General features: G+C 44.8%; 2 pseudogenes; one reads left to right on the top strand and one right to left on the bottom strand.

The window, feature by feature from the left end:
* Positions 1-1,884: 1,884 nt before the first annotated feature.
* On the bottom strand, positions 1,885-2,012 carry LOC115126928 (U2 spliceosomal RNA; annotated as a pseudogene).
* A 5,015-nt stretch (positions 2,013-7,027) lies between these two features.
* Positions 7,028-7,078, top strand: LOC135566451 (U2 spliceosomal RNA; annotated as a pseudogene; the record flags this gene model as incomplete).

Raw genomic sequence — 7,078 nt, 5'->3', positions numbered from 1 at the left:
GCTTGTCTATTGTCCTGTAGCCCATCCCAGCCTTGTGCAGGTCTACAATTTAACCCTGATGTCCTTACACAGCTCTCTGGTCTTGGCCATTGTGGAGAGGTTGGAGTCTGTTTAATTGAGTGTGTGGACGGGTGTCTTTTATACAGGTAACGAGTTCAAACAGGTGCAGTTAATACAGGTAATGAGTGGAGAACAGTAGGGCTTCTTAAAGGAAAACTAACAGGTCTGCGAGAGCCGGAATTCTTACTGGTTGGTAGGTGGTCAAATACTTATGTCATGCAATAAAATGCAAATGAATTACTTAAAAATCATACAATGTGATTTTCTGGATTTTTGTTTTAGATTCCGTCTTTCACAGTTGAAGTGTACTTATGATTTTAAAAAATACAGGCCTCTACATGCTTTGTAAGTAGGAAAACCTGCAAAATCGTCAGTGTATCAAATACTTGTTCTCCCCACTGTACATCAGATAACATGGACTGCCACTCATACAGGTAAAGACGCCAGTACATAACTTACACACATTTCAGAGTTCATACTGTATATTGTTATTGTGTATATATTTCCAAACAACCATTTTATTTTTTTTAACAACTTTATTACTTAGCTATTTGTGTATATTTTTGTTTAGGAGAGCTTGCAAGTAATCATTTCACTGTACCGTTTACACCCTGTATCCTGTGCACGTGACAAATAAACTTTGATTTGATGATCAACTCACCATTCATATCAGCTGTCATAGTCAATAGAATAGGTGACTGACTTGACCAACACTATCTAGTCATCATTGACATAGACTATTTTCATTTTTGGAAAAATAACGTTCCCGTAGTAAACGGGATATTTTGTCAGGACAAGATGCTAGAATATGCATATAATTGACAGCTTAGGATAGAAAACACTCTAAAGTTTCCAAAACTGTAAAAATAGTGTCTGTAAGTAAAACAGAACTGATGTTGCAGGCAAAAGCCTGAGAAAAACCAATCTGGAAGTGCCTCATGTTTTGAAAGCGCTGCGTTCCAATGCGTCCCTATTGAGCAGTGAATGGGCTATCAACCAGATGACTTTTTCTCCTATTCCCCAAGGTGTCTACAGCATTGTGACGTAGTTTTACGCATTTAGCGGCTACATTGCGCAAAGGGTCACCTGATGCTGCCAGAGTGACTCTCGGGTAAAATACAGAGGTAGCCATTACTCCAATTTGTCCTACTGAAAAACGAATTGTCCCGGTGGATATGTTATCGAATAGATATTTGAAAAACACCTTGAGGGTTGATTATAAACAACGTTTGCCATGTTTCTATCGATATTAATGGAGCTAATTTGTAATATTTTTCGGCGTTTTCAGTGACCGCAATTGCCGGGCGATTTCTCAGCCAAACATGAAGAAAAAACGGAGCTATTTCGCTTACAAAAATAATATTTTTGGAAAAAAGGAACATTTGCTATCTAACTGGGAGTCTCCTTAGTGAAAACATCCGAAGCTTATCAAAGGTAAACGATTTAATTTGATTGCTTTTCTGATTTCCGTGACCAAGTTACCTGCTGCTAGCTGGACAAAATGCTAGGCTAGGCTATCGATAAACTTACACAAATGCTTGTCTAGCTTTGGCTGTAAAGCATATTTTAAAAATCTGAGATGACCGGGTGATTAACAAAAGGCTAAGCTGTGTCTCAATATATTTCACTTGTGATTTTCATGAATATGAATATTTTCTAGGGATATTTATGTCCGTTGCGTTATGCTAATTAGCGTCAGTCGATAATTACGCTCCCTCATGAGGGATGGGGAGTCACTAGTTAACTACCTCAAATGTAATATCCATCATGATTCTAATAAAAGAACCACCCGGTTAACTTGGTCTACTTTTCCTTTACAACGGCAGGGGGTGCACCGTTCCTGGAGGTACTGCAATACCAGGTCGATGCGTGGAGTGGATGGAGCAAGCCCCTATTCCATCTCCCTATTCCAAAAATCTATTTAATATATGGTCTACATTTTGAAAATCCATTTACTGTTTTGCAACAGCTCTGTGTCTTATGGACTCTGTTCTAAAAACTCAACAACCTTGTTCCAAAATAAATGCTTGTAGACGATTGAGAAACTGTAATAGGTTGTTTCCTGATTTAAATAGTACAAGAGTACAGCACCATGAGGGACAAAAATGCTGACAGCACCTGGTATTCCCAGGCAGTCTCCCATCCAAGGACTAACCAGGCCTGACCTTGCTTAGCTTCCGAGACCGGGCGTCTTGTATTGTATTGTAATGTGTATATGATGCACGTAAACACTTCACTGTACCGTTTACACCCTGTATCCTGGGCACGTGACGAATAAACGTTGATGTGATGATCAACTCACCATTCATATCAGCTATCATAGTCAATATACAGTGGGGCAAAAAAGTATTTAGTCAGCCACCAATTGTGCAAGTTCTCCCACTTAAAAAAGATGAGAGGCCTGTAATTTTCATCACAGGTACACTTCAACTATGACAGACAAAATTAGAGAAAAAAATCCAGAAAATCACATTGTAGGATTTTTTATGAATTTCTTTGCAAATTATGATGGAAAATAAGTGGGAGAACTTGCACAATTGGTGGCTGACTAAATACTTTTTTGCCTCACTTGTATATCTGCAGTTTTCGGGTTTGGTTTGTTTCAAGTGTATTAGTCTATAAATAAATATCTTTGCCAAAATTCATCATCTCTCCCATGTCTTATTCAACTAGTAGTAGTTCTGAAATGTTTACTGTTTGCCAACATTTTACTCCCTCATCTATGTTTAATGTAACACACACACATTAATTATTCCTTTCGGGTTGCCTATCCTGACGTGAAGTTTGTTCTATAGAAACTATTTGACTCTGTGTGCCGCAGAAACTATTTGACTCTAGCCACAAAATGAAGTAAATTAGAAGTGGGGGGAGAATTTCTGCCAAAATCAATGGAAACTCTCATTTGCAAATGTTGGACTAATGATTACACTCTAGATCAGCTAGATGAAGGCAAGATTGAACAAGGCGGTATTGAATGTGTGAATAATGTATGTCACCTTGATTACTCAAAAGTCTCTCAACCTGTGTTCACCTACGTTGTAAACTTTCATTCATACATTTACATTACATTTACGTCATTTAGCAGACGCTCTTATCCAGAGCGACTTACAAATTGGTGCTTTCACCTTATGACATCCAGTGGAACAGCCACTTTACAATAGTGCCTCTAGGTCTTTTAAGGGGGTGAGAAGGATTACTTTATCCTATCCTAGGTATTCCTTAAAGAGGTGGGGTTTCAGGTGTCTCCGGAAGGTGGTGATTGACTCCGCTGTCCTGGCGTCGTGAGGGAGTTTGTTCCACCATTGGGGGGCCAGAGCAGCGAACAGTTTTGACTGGGCTGAGCGGGAACTGTACTTCCTCAGTGGTAGGGAGGCGAGCAGGCCAGAGGTGGATGAACGCAGTGCCCTTGTTTGGGTGTAGGGCCTGATCAGAGCCTGGAGGTACTGAGGTGCCGTTCCCCTCACAGCTCCGTAGGCAAGCACCATGGTCTTGTAGCGGATGCGAGCTTCAACTGGAAGCCAGTGGAGAGAGCGGAGGAGCGGGGTGACGTGAGAGAGAACTTGGGAAGGTTGAACACCAGACGGGCTGCGGCGTTCTGGATGAGTTGTAGGGGTTTAATGGCACAGGCAGGAGCCCAGCCAACAGCGAGTTGCAGTAATCCAGACGGGAGATGACAAGTGCCTGGATTAGGACCTGCGCCGCTTCCTGTGTGAGGCAGGGTCGTACTCTGCGGATGTTGTAGAGCATGAACCTACAGGAACGGGCCACCCGCCTTGATGTTATTTGAGAACGACAGGGTGTTGTCCAGGATCACGCCAAGGTTCTTAGCGCTCTGGGACGAGGACACAATGGAGTTGTCAACCGTGATGGCGAGATCATGGAACGGGCAGTCCTTCCCCGGAGGAAGAGCAGCTCCGTCTTGCCGAGGGTTCAGCTTGAGGTGATGATCCGTCATCCACACTGATATGTCTGCCAGACATGCAGAGATGCGATTCGCCACCTGGTCATCAGAAGGGGGAAAGGAGAAGATTAATTGTGTGTCGTCTGCATAGCAATGATAGGAGAGACCATGTGAGGTTATGACAGAGCCAAGTGACTTGGTGTATAGCGAGAATAGGAGAGGGCCTAGAACAGAGCCCTGGGGGACACCAGTGGTGAGCACGTGGTGAGGAGACGGATTCTCGCCACGCCACCTGGTAGGAGCGACCTGTCAGGTAGGACGCAATCAAGCGTGGGCCGCGCCGGAGATGCCCAACTCGGAGAGGGTGGAGAGGAGGATCTGATGGTTCACAGTATCGAAGGCAGCCGATAGGTCTAGAAGGATGAGAGCAGAGGAGAGAGAGTTAGCTTTAGCAGTGCGGAGCGCCTCCGTGATACAGAGAAGAGCAGTCTCAGTTGAATGACTAGTCTTGAAACCTGACTGATTTGGATCAAGAAGGTCATTCTAAGAGAGATAGCGGGAGAGCTGGCCAAGGACGGCACGTTCAAGAGTTTTGGAGAGAAAAGAAAGAAGGGATACTGGTCTGTAGTTGTTGACATCGGAGGGATCGAGTGTAGGTTTTTTTCAGAAGGGGTGCAACTCTCGCTCTCTTGAAGACGGAGGGACGTAGCCAGCGGTCAGGGATGAGTTGATGAGCGAGGTGAGGTAAGGGAGAAGGTCACCGGAGATGGTCTGGAGAAGAGAGGAGGGGATAGGGTCAAGCGGGCAGGTTGTTGGGCGGCCGGCCGTCACAAGACGCGAGATGTCGTCTGGAGAGAGAGGGGAGAAAGAGGTCAGAGCACAGGGTAGGGCAGTGTGAGCAGAACCAGCGGTGTCGTTTGACTTAGCAAACGAGGATCGGATGTCGTCGACCTTCTTTTCAAAATGGTTGACGAAGTCATCTGCAGAGAGGGGGAGGAGGGAGGGGGAGGAGGATTCAAGAGGGAGGAGAAGGTGGCAAAAGAGCTTCCTAGGGTTAGAGGCAGATGCTTGGAATTTAGAGTGGTAGAAAGTGGCTTTAGCAGCAGAGACAGAGGAGGAAAATGTAGAGAGGAGGGAGTGAAAAGGATGCCAGGTCCGCAGGGAGGCGGTTTTCCTCCATTTCCGCTCGGCTGCCCGGAGCCCTGTTCTGTGAGCTCGCAATGAGTCGTCGAGCCACGGAGCGGGAGGGGAGGACCGAGCCGGCCTGGAGGATAGGGGACATAGAGAGTCAAAGGATGCAGAAAGGGAGGAGAGGAGGGTTGAGGAGGCAGAATCAGGAGATAGGTTGGAGAAGGTTTGAGCAGAGGGAAGAGATGATAGGATGGAAGAGGAGAGAGAAGCGGGGGAGAGAGAGCGAAGGTTGGGACGGCGCGATACCATCCGAGTAGGGGCAGTGTGGGAAGTGTTGGATGAGAGCGAGAGGGAAAAGGATACAAGGTAGTGGTCGGAGACTTGGAGGGGAGTTGCAATGAGGTTAGTGGAGGAACAGCATGTAGTAAAGATGAGGTCGATCGTATTGCCTGCCTTGTGAGTAGGGGGGGAAGGTGAGAGGGTGAGGTCAAAAGAGGAGAGGAGTGGAAAGAAGGAGGCAGAGAGGAATGAGTCAAAGGTAGACGTGGGGAGGTTAAAGTTGCCCAGAACTGTGAGAGGTGAGCCGTCCTCAGGAAAGGAGCTTATCAAGGCATCAAGCTCATTGATGAACTCTCCGAGGGAACCTGGAGGGCGATAAATGATAAGGATGTTAAGCTTGAAAGGGCTGGTAACTGTGACAGCATGGAATTCAAAGGAGGCGATAGACAGATGGGTAAGGGGAGAAAGAGAGAATGACCACTTGGGAGAGATGAGGATCCCGGTGCCTCGCTATTATTATACTGCTGCTGTTGAATTAGGTTGTAGGAACCTCATGATGGGTACAGGGACAGTGTCATGTAGTAGCCTAAACCTAACTTTCAGGATGAATCAAACCAGTGTAGTTTTTATTCATCAATATAAAGTATTTTCTGCGTAATGGCAATTTATGTGCATGATATGAAGTTTATTGTAGTGACTGACTAAGCTTAATTGTAAAAGTATGCCTCAACAGAGCCATGTTTGCTAAAGTGTATTATGCTGAGCACACATTTAGTTAGGCAGCCAGGACCATAGGCAGGGACCACTCCGTAGGCTGCATTGTCGGTCTAGCTCTCACTGCAGTCCAGTGCCATGGACATCTTTGAAGTTTGGCCTCTAGTAATTTAGGAGGGCAACTTTATAAAGGCCTCCCTCACAATGACCTTATCATGCAAGACTCTACAGAGATTAAAAAAGGCTATTGATGGTGTATGTATTGAAGTCAACTGGGGCGGCAAATAGCCTAGTAGTTAGAGCATTGGGCCAGTAACTGAGAGGTTGCTGGATCAAATCCCTGAGCTGACACGGTACAAATCTATTGTTCTTCCCCCTGAACAAGGCAGTTAATCCACTGTTCCTAGGCCGTCATTGAAAATAAGAATTTGTTCTGAATTGACTTGCCTAGTTAAATATATTTTTTAAAGTGGTTCAACATTCAAATGCGTTTTGATTGACCACATAGGAGAGGCGACGGTCGGTGGAAGTCTGGCGCCACCAAGTGGACAATTATTTTAGTTCCCTTGTGGCATCAACGCTTCCTGAGATAATATATAAAAGATAACATGTTATGTCAATATTCATTATTTCTCCAACCCCTATTTGCTAGATTATTATTCCAATTTAGCTGTAAATCTGGTTTGAACTCAATAAGGATTTGTTTCGTTTCCGATTGGAGGGCGGATGTTCACGTCACTTTGGAACCTTACAATATGTTACTTTGTAACAGTGAAAAGTGTATTTTCCCGACGTTGATCAACTCCCAGTCTATGTCACCATTTCTATTAAATAGCATCATCTTTGATATTTGTTGTAAAGTGTACAGAGCTCATTTAGGTGTAACTGTCACCGGATTTGACGTGTCTGAGAACGGCACCTTCCTCCCGAAAGCATTGCGGTATCGCTTCTCGGCCTTTTGGCTAAGATCAAGTGTAGTATCTGTTCTTATCA

The sequence above is a fragment of the Oncorhynchus nerka genome, unplaced genomic scaffold (assembly GCF_034236695.1).
Source record: "Oncorhynchus nerka isolate Pitt River unplaced genomic scaffold, Oner_Uvic_2.0 unplaced_scaffold_4910, whole genome shotgun sequence".
Classification (NCBI taxonomy): Eukaryota; Metazoa; Chordata; class Actinopteri; order Salmoniformes; family Salmonidae; genus Oncorhynchus; species Oncorhynchus nerka.
The sequence above is the reverse complement of the archived record's forward strand: the minus strand, read 5'-3'. Positions and strand labels throughout refer to the sequence as shown.